Source organism: Fukomys damarensis, unplaced genomic scaffold (assembly GCF_012274545.1).
Source record: "Fukomys damarensis isolate Sample0158 unplaced genomic scaffold, DMR_v1.0_HiC HiC_scaffold_22, whole genome shotgun sequence".
Lineage (NCBI taxonomy): Eukaryota > Metazoa > Chordata > Mammalia > Rodentia > Bathyergidae > Fukomys > Fukomys damarensis.
The window spans coordinates 23,161,413-23,174,225 of NW_022900934.1; the positions used below are offsets into that span (position 1 = coordinate 23,161,413).

General features: G+C 43.8%; 1 protein-coding gene across 1 annotated transcript in view; it reads right to left on the bottom strand.

Moving 5' to 3' along the window:
- Positions 1-5,854, bottom strand: part of Phf20 (PHD finger protein 20) — a 149,146-nt gene extending 143,292 nt beyond the window's left edge. The window contains exon 1 of the mRNA XM_033766954.1: positions 5,835-5,854. The gene's annotated coding sequence lies outside the window, so the exon portion shown is untranslated. The remainder of the gene's footprint in view (positions 1-5,834) is intronic.
- Between the last annotated feature and the right edge of the window lie 6,959 nt (positions 5,855-12,813).

The window sequence follows — 12,813 nt, forward strand, 5'->3', positions numbered from 1 at the left end:
AACACCTGCGACTGTTGATTTGAGGTATTTCACACTCACTACTCAGGGTAGGATGACAAATGAGAAACCAGGAGAACAAGCTAAGCATGCAGTATTTACTGGAATGGTTCTATATCAAAAAATATGAGGGCTGGGAGTATAGCTCAATGGTAGAGTGCTTGTGTAGCATGTGCAAGGCTGTTTCATGTCTGTACAACCCCCAAAAAAGGAATTATGTTCACATTTTAGCAAAAAAATATTTAAGCATTTAAATCTGACAATCTACCTTATGATGAGCAGCATTATATATGCCTAAAATGTACCAATAAATGTTTTTGCTATAATAAATAAATAAATAAATTTGACAATCTACAAAGTAACCAAGAAGTTTTAGACATGGTTTAAAAAGCTGAATGTCCCAGGTATAGTGCCACAAGCCTGAAATCTCAGCTAGTAAGGAGGCCGAGACAAGATCACAAATTCAAGGTCAAAGGTCAAAAAAGGGCTGGAGATGTGCACAACACAATACACTAGCCTATCATCCCAGCACTATGGGACATTGAAGTAGGAGGATCACTAATTCAAGCCTAGCCTGGGCAATTTAGCAAGACAATCTCAAAATAAAAAATTAGCCAGGTGTGATGGCACAAACCTGCAACCCCAGCACTCAGGAGGCTGAGGCAGGAGGATTTTGAGTTCGAGGCCAGCATCAACTACACACTGAGATTCCCATGTCAAAGGCAAGAGCAAATCTGGGGCCGGGGATTTGGCTCAGTGGTGCCACCACCTGCCTCACAAGCGCAAGGACCTGAGTTCGGTCCCTGGTACCAAAAAAATAAATAAAAGCAAATCACAGCACTTGGGAGGCTGAGGCAAGAGGATCACTGCAAGTTCAAGGACAGCCAGGGCTATATGACAAGTTCAAGGCCAGCGTGAACTACATAACAAGTCCCTGTCTCAAAAAACCAAAACCCAAAAACAAGAAACAAACAGAAAAACAAAATGCTGGGGATATAGCTCAATGCAAAGACCCTGGATTCAATCCCCGATACTACAATAAGAAAAAAGCTAAATGCCAGAATAACTGAAACTGATCCCTTAGAAGGGATCAATAACACTATATAAACTTTTAAGGAATGTATGTCTGGATAAAGAAGAGTGGAAAACAATACCCCTGGATAAGGTTAACCACTATTTGTGGGGGGGGGGTACCAGAGATCGAACTCAGGACTTTGCACTTGCAAGGCAGGCACAGTGCCACTGAGCTAAATTCTAGGCTCCAACTATTACCTTTCTATCTGCACCAAGAAATCTTTGGCTTTGTGTATGAAACCCTCTCGAGAGTAGTTTAAATCCAGTGTGGTGGCAGACACCTGTAATCCCTGCACTAGGGAGGCTGAGGCAGGATTGCTGGATTGCCACAAGTTCAAAGCCAGCATGAATAACATACTGAAATCCTCTCTCAAAAAAGCCAAAGCCAGGTGTGGTGGCACACACCTGTAATCCCAGCTCTCAGGAGGTTGAGGCAGGACGATCACTGCATTTCCAGACCAGCCTGGGCTACACAGTGAGTTCCAGAGCAGTCTGAACTACATAGTAAGACCCTGTATCAAAAACAAAACAAACAAAAAGCCAAAAAAGCCTACAGCCATACCACCCTGAACATGCCCAATCTTGTCTGATATCAGAAGCTAAGCAGGGTGGGCCTGGTTAGTACTGGGAAGGGAAAAAAAAATGTAAAATAGGGCCAGGGATTTAGCTCAGTGGCATGGGCACCTGCCTGATAAGCGCAAGGTCTTGAGTTAGATTCCCAGGTACCAAAAATAAAAATCAATAAAAAAGCCAAAACAGGGCCAGGAGTGTTGCTCAGCAGCACCACATCTGCCTGGCAAATACAAGATCCTGAGTTGGATTTCTGGTAATAAAAAAGTTTAAGAAGCAACTTTAGGTGTGAGATATTTTACAAGTGCACTACCCAATATTACAGAGATAAAGTACCGGCTCTTTTCAGTAGAGCACATTTTATTAGCTACTCCTCAGATAGACCTCTAATTTTAAAAAATTCAGTACTAATAAGCGTGATTTAAATGTGGGATCTATTTCACTTCTTGAAATAGCACAGCTTCGTTCTAGCGCTTTCATGCACAAGAAATAGAAAACAGTTGTTTTGAAAATACAATGATTAATTTTATTCAAGTTCTAAGACTGAGTTCAGAGTACTTCCCCCAAGGACTATTAATTCCTACAGGTTCCTGAAAGTATCATTAAATCCCCCAGCATCCCTTAGAAGCAGGTGCTTGGCAAATATCCAGTTTCCAAATGAGTTCCAGGAGGGCTTCTTCCTGAAAATGAAGTATTCCTGCCTTGTCCTAGTGGTGTAGATTCTCAGACCCAAACTCTCTCCCACTCTGTACCTCCCCAAAGGAGAAAAAGGTCAGAGATGTCATTACCCCTTAAGCACTTGAGATTCCAGCTGTGGAAAGAAATCAATCTGGCTAGGGCCGGGGATTTAGCTCAATAGTTCTGGCACCTGCCTTGTAAGCGCAAGGATCCGAGTTTGATCCCTGAGTTTGATCCCTGGTAAAGGGAAAAAAAAAAAAAAAAAAATCCGGCTGGAGGAGAAGGCCTGTGAAAGGTCTGGAAAGGGACAGGGAAATACAAGAAAAAAAGCCTACTAAGACGCTCTAAAGAGATGAGATTATGCCAGATATTTGCAGATTTTTCAAGTGGGGGCTGGGGGAAAAGATTGACAAATGTGAGAATATGATGGAGGAAGATAAATACCCACCCCAATGTGTACCCTCAGGACAAAAAGAATGTCCAGTGGACAAGACAGCAGGGAAGAGAGAGGAATAAAAATGATTACTGTGAGGGCTGGAGATTTGGTGCAGTGGTTCTGGCACCTGCCTCATAAACGCAAGGTCCCGAGTTCGATCCCTGGTATTACCAAAAAAAAAAAAAAAAAGCTAAACCCAAAAATGATTAATGTATATGTACCAATTCCCCAAGATGAATGTACTTATGTATTAAAAACATACACTAATTAAAAAATCAGTTTTAAAAAAGGAACACCCAAAGGATTCTTCCAAATGATTTTTTTTCAATGCTAAAGATGAACCCAGGGCTTTTCACAGGCTAGAAAAGCACTGTACTACAAAGCTACATTTCCAGCCTCTTTTCTTGATAAATGTATGAAGATCAGTGTAGGGGAAGAAGCTTATGGTGGGCCAAAAGTGGTATAGCACCAGAAAACACTGTTAAGGGCTTTTTTTTTTTTTAACCAGTATAGGAAAAAAAACAAGTACACCTAACTAGATCCTTATAGGAAGTAAACCACCAGGAGCCTGAAATCCTGTGAATAACTAAAGATATGCAAGAGGATTCCTTTCTAGTTTGAACCCAGCACCAAGCAGCCTGAGAGTCCATGTGGAGACCACTTCCAGAGTAAGGGGAAGAGAACAGGGACTCTACAGTCACTCAATAAGCACAATAGCTTGGCCTGGGGCAAACCAGAATAGACAGCTCCAGTTTGCAAAAAGATGAAGTAGACATATGAAAAGCTGTGCACAGGTACCCCTTCAAGAAGAGGGACCCTGGGCCAGGGATTTAGCTCAGTAGTTCTCGTGCCTGCCTCACAAGCACAAGGGCCCAAGTTCAATCCCCAGTACAAAAAAAAAAAAAAAGAAGAGGGGATCCTGAGGGAAAGGAGTTCAGAAATTCTAACTATAGAAGAGTGCTCAGACAAAAGTGACAGAAGGATGTGGTGGTGCATGCATGTAATCCCAGTACTTGGGAGGCTGAGACAAGGGGAGCGCTGTGAGTGAAACGCTCAAAAAAAAAAAGAAAAAAAAAGTGACGGAAGAAGAGAGAAAATGCTATGCTGAACAAAAATAGCACTATGGGAAAGAAGAGGAAATGGGTGAACTGAGCAGACTGAGTGAGCACCTAAAGGGGAATGTAGTTCAAAAAAGTGAAGGAGGGGCCAAGGATTTACCTCAGTGGTTTTGCTACCTACCTCAACTCAAGGTCTTGAATTCAATCCCCAGTACCAAAAAAAAGAGAGAGAGAGAGAGAAGGAAACTGAGGAACACATTTTCTTCAGTGGCAGAAAAGCTAAAAAGGGTAGGAATGCATACTCAAGAACATAACACTTGCCAGGTGTGGTGGTGCATATCTGTAATCCAGCCAAGGCAGGAGGAACACTGCCAGTTCAAGGACAGCATGAACTACACTTCTAGACTATCTCAAAAAAAATAAAATATAAAAACATGCCAGGCGTGACAGTACACACCTGTAATCCCAGCACTCAGAAGGCTGAGGCAGGAGGATCTCTGTGGGTTCGAGACCAGCCTGGGCTACACAGTGAGTTCTAGGTCAGTTTCAACTACATAGTGAGACCCTGTCTCAAAAAAACGCCAAAAAATAAAAAATAAAAACAAACAAACAAAAAAGAACAGAAGACTCATCCACCATCTGAGAATAAGAGGACTCAGGAAAAAGTTCTGTCACCAGATTCAAGAGCATCAGAAAGGTGCCTGAACTCCTAAAGTTGGGCATTTCATGCTAAAAGGGAAGTATTTAGTACATTTAATAAGAACAGGAAGTAAATACACTTTCAGGAAAATGAGTCTTCTCCCAGAACACAGGATAGTTTGGGAGACTAATTAAAAGGTGCAACCCCCAAGAATAGAGTGACTAGAAAAGAACAATGAATTAGCCAGGTTTGGTGGTCCACTCCTGTAAATCCAGCACTAGGGAGGCTGAGACAGGGAGATCAATAGTTCCAGATCAGCCTAGGCTATATAGCAAGGCTCTGTCTCAAAGACAAAAATACAAAATTAAAAAGCAGCAAATTCCCTTATTTGTATAAGAGAAAATGTGTCCATAATTGTCAAGATTTGGACCTCTTTTTTGTTTGCTTGTACCGGGGATTGAGCTCGGGTCCTTGCGCTTGCAAGGCAGGCCACCGAACCGCTGAGCTAAATCCCCAGCCCTGGGACCACATTTTTAATAGATCCCAGATTTGAAAGTTGAAAAGGCAAGTGCCTTTAAAATTTATGAAATTCTGGAAACATAATAAATTTGGAGCCTGGAAAGGGCTCTCTTCCTTGGAGTTGTGGGGATGTAAGAAACTATCCAAAAACTTTTCGCTACTGGACCTCGTATTTGAGGGACCTGTTAAGGGGGAACCCCAAAACTGTAAAGGGAGTATTCAGACTCGAGACTTGAAAAATGAAGTGTGCTCCCAGTTTGGGGGGAAGGTAAAAGGGGTACACCCTCAGTTTGGGGGAACTCAGAAGCTGAGAGAAAAATCTCAGTGCTACAACTTAAGGGTATGCGTCGTTTAGATTTTCAAAACTATAGAGAAAGGGGACACTCCCACATTCGGGGTCTTAAAAAAGGGGTGTGCTTCCCAGAATAGGATAAAAGATAATAAAAGAAAACGCAGTACCAAAGCACAAGGTACCAACTAGAGCTGGTGATGGGGCTCTAGGAGGTCACACGGCGTGGAGCCTGGCCTGGGCGCTTAACCCTCCCACCCCCAAAATCGCCCGCTCCGCGCCCCAGGCCCGCACCCAGGGGCTCAGCCCCCTCTAGCAGTGCTGATTGGCCACAGCCGCCGTCACTCCCACGGGCAGCCCTCGACATTGGGCACCGCTCGCACGCCAGCCACGCTCTCAGTAGCGGTCCCCAGGCCTCCCCCCGGGCTGGGCGAACCGGTCCAGGCAGAGCGCGGATTCGGGAAGAGAACCAGGGCTGCGGTGGCGTCCGTCACCGTTTCCTCCCCAACAACGTGTGCGCGGTGCTGGCCCTCCCCGACCCGGCCCCAGCCAGCCTGCTTCGCCTTGCCGCACCTCTCCGCGCCTCGCACCGAGCTCACCTCACGACTCCCCGCCCCGCCCCACCGGGTCACCGAGGCGACGGCTCTCGCAGGCCACGCCCGCTGTCTTGACGCGCGGGAACCAGGCCTGTGCGGGGTCTGGAACGCTAAGTCTCTGCTCATCCGTAACCGCTGAGATAATGCGAAGCCCGGAATTTTGTCTCTTAAATACATCTCGAAGCCACCTAGTTCTGTCCATCCTTCTACTTCCCCGCCCCGCCCCACCGGGTCACCGAGGCGACGGCTCTCGCAGGCCACGCCCGCTGTCTTGACGCGCGGGAACCAGGCCTGTGCGGGGTCTGGAACGCTAAGTCTCTGCTCATCCGTAACCGCTGAGATAATGCGAAGCCCGGAATTTTGTCTCTTAAATACATCTCGAAGCCACCTAGTTCTGTCCATCCTTCTACTTCCACTCAGGTCTAGGCCATCGTCACCTCTCCAAGATGACAGTAGTCCCCCCTCTAGTCTGACCCCTTCCAATCCATTCTTCATACACAATGAAGGCTTTTTCTTTTCTTTTCTTTGTACCGGGGATCGAACTCGGGTTCTCGCGCTTGCCAGGCAGGCGCCAGAACCACTGAGCTAAATCCCTGGCCCAGTGAAGGCTTTTTAGAATGCCATCCCCCCTGCTCAAAGGCTGTTTCCTCTCCTCTCCAGGTGAAGATCTAATCGACTGGGATTTAACTCAGTGATTCTGCTGCCTGCCTCGCCAGGCGTAAACTCCCAAATCAGTACCAAAAAGCAAAAACAAAAAACAGATTAAAATCGAAATCTTACACTTTTCTACCAGACTCTTCAGAGTCTGGATTTAACCTGTCTCTCTCATTCTCACACATCCAGCTACCCTACATTCTCTACTTCAAGTTGTCAAGTGAGCCAGATTCATTCTCACCTCAAGGCCTGTACTCTCATCCCTCCTCCACTTAGTCATCACCTCCTAAAAAAGAAAGGATCTCAGTTGCTACCGGGAAAAAGCTCTATTTGTCTCTACTGACCAAGGTCCAAGTTGCAGCCACTAGAGAAGCATCGGAGGTGTTTTCTCAGTGGAACATGGCAAATGCCAAGAAGAAATGCTAGATTTTGCTATTTATGTGGACAATAACTATTATTTCACACTGGAAAGAGAGGGCTTCCAGATTGTACTCTTAAAATGTAAATTAATCATTTCCATTGCCCTGCTTAAAACAACCCCATCAATCAATCTCCCCATCAGCATCCTACTCCTTGCTCATCTCTGGCTATACTGACATTCTGTTAGTTTCTATGGCTGTTTCCAAATTCCAGCCTCTGGGCCATTGAATAGGCTGCTGCTATTTATAACACTGACACTTCATCATGCAATCGAGTCTCAGCTTGTCATTTCTCTGAGTAAGGTCCTTTCTGACCACATTATGTAAAAGCCAGGTCATATACCTCCACCATGGCAATTGCTCTCTATCTTTTATTTGTCCATTTTCAAGAGAGCACTTTATACCATTTATAATTAACTTCATTTGTTTGTTCTCTTGATTGTGTTACAAAAAGGGGGAGGAGATAAAGATAACCAAAGTATGCTACATGTATGAACATAAATGTCAAAACAAAAGCTACTCTTTTGTATACTTAATATCTTTTTAAAAATAAATGATTCTGACTGGGTGTCGTGGCACATGCCTGTAATCCCAGCACTCGGGAAGCTGAGGCAGGAGGATCGCTGTGAGTTCCGAGACCAACCTGGACTACATAGTGAGTGCCAGATCAGTCTCAACTACATAGTGAGACCCTGTCTCAAAAAGCCAAAAATAAATAAATAAATGATTCCTCTTCTATGCTTGGAGTTCAGCTCAGTGATAGGGTATGTGCTTAACAGGCACAAAGCCCCAGGATCATGGGCAATACCCAATACTGCCAAGAAAAAAGAAATTAGAAGAATGATTTTTTGTTGTTGTTATATTGGCCTACTTCCCATGCGTGGACTACCTGGTTCATACTGAATTATCAAAACATGGCAGAGAGATAGTAGATGACTGATGAGTACCTGTGGAAGGACTAAAAGGAAAGAGAATATTTTTTAAATGTAGATGGTCTTTATGACCTGAGTCCATAGGAGAGGGTTTGTTTTGTTTTGGTTATGTTTTGGTCTTTTTTCTTTCTTTCTTTCTTTTTTTTCTTTTTTTGGGTACCAGAAATCCAACTCGGGACCTCAAGCTTGCCAAGTTGTTTTGTTGTGGAGACTATTTAGTTCAGGCTGACTTTGAATTCACTGTGTAGCCCAGGCTGGCCTTGAACTTGTGATGGTCCTCGTGCCTCAGCCTCCCCAATGCTGGGATTACAGGCATGTACCACCACAAGTGGCCTGTGGTTTGGTTTGGTTTGATTTGGTTTTGAGACAGGGTCTCACCAGGTAGTTCAGACCAGCCTTGAGTTCACTATGTAGTTGATGCTGGCCTCAAACTCCCAGTGATCTGCCTGCCTCGGCCTCCTGGGTGCTGCAATTACAGGTATGTGCCACCACTCCCAGTTTTGAGGGGGTTTTTGTTTGTTTTGGGATTTGTTTTTTTTTGGTAAGGGGAGGGGATCAAACTCAGGACCTTGCATTTGCAAGGCAGATGTGACACTACTGAGCTAAATCCCCAGCCCTCCCAGCTCTTTGGTGGGGGGGTGTTTGTTTGTTTGGTTTGGTTTGTTTTTGACGCAGGGTCTTGTTTTATAGTTCAGCCTGATCCTGAACTCACTATGGATCCCCAGCTGGCCTCAAATTTATGGCAATCCTCCTGGCTCAGCCTCTGGAATGCTGGGATCACAGGCATACACCACCATACCCAGCTTCTTTTTTTGTTTTTGTTTTGTTTTCTTTGAGACAAGGTCTCCCTGTGTAGTTGAAAGTGGCCCCTAACTCATGCCAATTCTCTGGTGTCAGGCTCCCTAGTGCTGGGATTACTTACAAAATGTGCTGGGGTTATATGCATGAGCCACCATACCCAGCTAGCTAATTGCAGCAAGTGGGCTATTCAGTGAGTTCATGACTAGCCTGAACTACAAGGCAAGATATTGTTTTAAAAATAAACAAATGAAAAAAAAATTAAAAAAATAAACAAATGAGTGCCAGGTGTGGTGGTGCATGCCTGTAATCCCAGCACTCTGGGAGGCTGAGGCAGGAGGATCTCTGTGGTTTCCAGACCAGCTTGGGCTACATAGTGAGTGACAGGTCAGTCTCAACTACATAGTGAGACCCTGTCTCAAAATAAAGACAAAACAAAACAAATAAACAAATAAATACTCAAAGGTGAGCATGGTGGCATATGTATATAGCCCCAGCTACAGAGTAGGCAGGAAGATGGCAAACTGAAGGCAAGCCTAGGCAATTTAGTGACTCTGTATCTCAAAACAAAATAATAAAAAGGATTGGTGATTGAATTCAGCGCTTAGCTAGAAAAAGCAAAAACTCTGGATTCAATCCCCCAGTAGAGGAAAAAAAAAAAAGCTCAGATGTTAGGATTTTTACCTCTCAACACAATAATACCTAAAATCCAAAATTTTCTAGCCTCATCAAAATAAAACATGCTTCACTTATTCAATCTGCAGTTGAGTTATCCTAGACACTAAAGACCAGGAGCAAAGATTTAGGCCCTGTTCTCAAAGAGCTGACAGCCTCAAAAAGAAATTGTCACAATTTGTAAGGTAAAATTCTTTTTTTTTTTTTTTTTTTTTTTTTTTTTTTGAGACAGGGTCTCACTATGTAGTTGAGACTGACCTGGAACTCACTATGTGGTCCAGGCTGGTCTCGAACTCACAGCGATCCTCCTGCCTCAGCCTCCCGAGTGCTGGGATTACAGGCGTGTGCCACCACGCCCAGCTGTAAGGTAAAATTCTATTTGTCTGTTTGAAGTACAAGCATGGACACTGTTGCAAGCACAAGCAGAAGAGAATTATAATACAAAGTTATCAGTAGCACTGAGTAGCAAGAGGAGAACAGCTTTGGAAAACAAGGAAGCACAAGGGCAGCTCAAGCCAGAAGCAGCAGCAGCTGCTGCTGCTGGTAGCACTGCACACAACTGCTGGGATTCTGTCCTAATATCCCTTTGTTTTTCAGTCACTGGCAGAAGAAGCAAAGTCTTGGCCAGCAGCCACTGTTGATTGGCCAATCTCAAGTCACATGGATGAATCAGGTTGCCAGGGAAGAAAGATGGGAAAGAGCCACCCCTAAGAATATTCTTCCAAATGGGAAACAGGAAATGTCCTTCTTCTGAAATGGACGTTAGTGGGGTGTGGCCAGAGAACTCAAATTTACAAAATTCTGAACTTTTATTATTTGCTTGTTGAGACAGGGTCTCACTGAGTAGTTCAGCCTAGTTTGAACTCATGAGGTAGTCCAGCCTGACCTCAAACTGACAGCAATCGCTTGCCTCAGCCTCCTGAGTGCTGGGATTATAGGTGTGTGCCACTATGTCCAGCTAAAAATTAAATTTTAATGCCGCCTGCCTCACAAACACAAGGAACCGAGTTTGGAAAAAAAAAAAAAAAAAAAAAAAAAAAAAAAAACTAGGCTTTTAACACTGCCTTCTTAGCACCTCCCTCATCAGCATATAAAAATGTCCCTACTAGCCAGGTATGGGGGTACATACCTATAGTCCCAGCACTTGGCTAAAGCAAGAGGATCTCCAGGAGCTTGAGGCCTGTCTGAGCTACATAGTGAGACACAATTTATAAATAAATAAATAAATAAAATGAAGCTGGTATGTGGTATCCGTCATGAAAAAGAAAAAAGTAAAGGAAGAAAAGAAAAAGCTAAGCTGGGTGTGGTGGCACACACCTGCAATCCCAGCACTCGGGAGGCTGAGGCAGGAGGATCCCTGTAAGTTCAAGACCTGTCTGGGCTACATAGTGAGTTCCAGGTCAGTCTCAACTACATAGTGAGACCCTGTCTCAAAAAAAGAAAAGAAAAAGCTATGTGCAGTGATATACATCTATAATTCCAGCTTTCTGGTAGGCTGAGGCAGGGGGATCATGTGTTTCAAGTCAGACTGGGTAATTTGGTAAGTGTCACTGGGTTCAATCCCCTATATAAATATATACATACATACATACATACATACACATACATACATACATACATACATACATACATACATACATAAGGGCCAGGGATTTAGCCCAGTGGTTTCCACTGCCTGCCTAAGTGCAAGGTCCTGAGTTGGATCCCCGATACCAAAAAAATAAAAAAGTGATGTTTTTCTTATATCAGAACCTACTCAGTTAAGAAACATCTTTTTCAACTGCCACTCAATAACCTTTATTCTCTGTCCTTAAACAACCCCAAGGCATTTACACTGAGTCAAGTGAAAAAGGGGGAACTAAAACAGATCCTATGTACAGTACGAAGCAGCACCAAGCTTGAGCATGTTTGTCCCCCAAGCAGGAACTGGAGTGTGATCCAGATCTGCAGCACCAGAGTGTGAGAACTCAGGAAACCGGAAGTCGTGGGTAGCATCTGAGAGGTCCAAGAACCTCAACAAGGCCTCAGGGGCCTCACAGAAGCAGGCTGAGCCTTGGCCCTGGCCTGAGTTCTCTCCAGTCTGGGCTTGACGGAAAGTTCCTGAGCTCTGCAGGTCTCTAACTGCTCTCTAAGTGAGGAGGAGGATAATTTAAGTAGGAATTCCAATATATTGTCAGCATTTTGCAATACTATAAAGAGAAGTGGGAATGGGGGGGAGAATATTTTTATTCTTGTCCTAGCCACTAAGAAGACTGATAAAATCCACATGGACCCCATCAAGCAAAAGGACTATATCCTACTTTCCCTTATCCCCCAGGACTCCAACACCTAGCGCCATTCCTTGTAATTTGACCATCCTAATAAATCTTTCTACCAAGCCAGAAATAAAAGACAAGGTGGGGGACTTTACACCCAAACACTAAGGGGACAGAGTTAGAAAGAAGTTAATCAAATAGAGTTCAAACCTCCAGATCTCTACTCTTTGAACTTTTTTTTTCAATAAGGAATTGAACCTCAGGCCTATACCTCCAGTCCCTTGTTATTTATTTATTGATTGATTTCTGAGAGAGGGTCTTTGCTAAATTGGCCAGGCTGGCCTGAAATTAGTAATCTTTCTGCTTCAGCCTCCTTGTAGAGCTGAGATTACAGACATGCGCCACTGTATCTGGCTCCCAATTTTTTAATATATATATATATATATATATTTTTCAGTACTGGGAACTGAACCCAGGGCCTTCACACTGAGCTACATCCCCAGCCTTTTTATTATTATTGTTTTGAGACAAGCTTTGCTAACTCCCTATGTTGTCCAGGCTGAGCTCAAACTTTTTATCCTCCTGCCTCAGCTTCCCAGAGTTCTAGGATTACTACAGACATGTGCTATCACATCTAGTCTTATAATTTTCTTAATCAGTCCCCTATTGATGAACAAGTAGGTTATTTCTAGTCTTCTGCAAGTTTCTGTTAGTTAGTTTGTTTGTTTGTTTGTTTGTTTTGAGACAGCGTATTGCTGTGTGGTTCAGACGGGCCTTAAACTCATTATTGAGTCCAAGCTGGCCTCAAACTCATGGCAATCCTCCTGCCTCAGCCTCCTTCGTGCTGGGATTGCAGGTGTGTGCCACGAAGTTGCCAGGCACTGGCATGCCAATGTTCGGCATTTTTTTTTTTATTGAGTTTATTGGTACATTTAGGGATACAGTACAGTTACATTCATTGTTGGGATCATGTACCTTTACATGGCAAGTCTTGATTCGGCATTTTAAATACAATACTCCATTTACAAACAATACAACATATATGCAGCAGCTAGAGATGTAGCTCACTAGGTAGACCACTGGCCTAGCATATGCAAGACCCTGCATTTGATCCCCTGCTCTACAAAAAACAAACAAATGTGTACAAACAGAATTGTAGTAGAAGCTGGGAGTGGTGGCTCACATTTATAATCTCATCATTTAGCACTCAAGAGGTTGAAGTA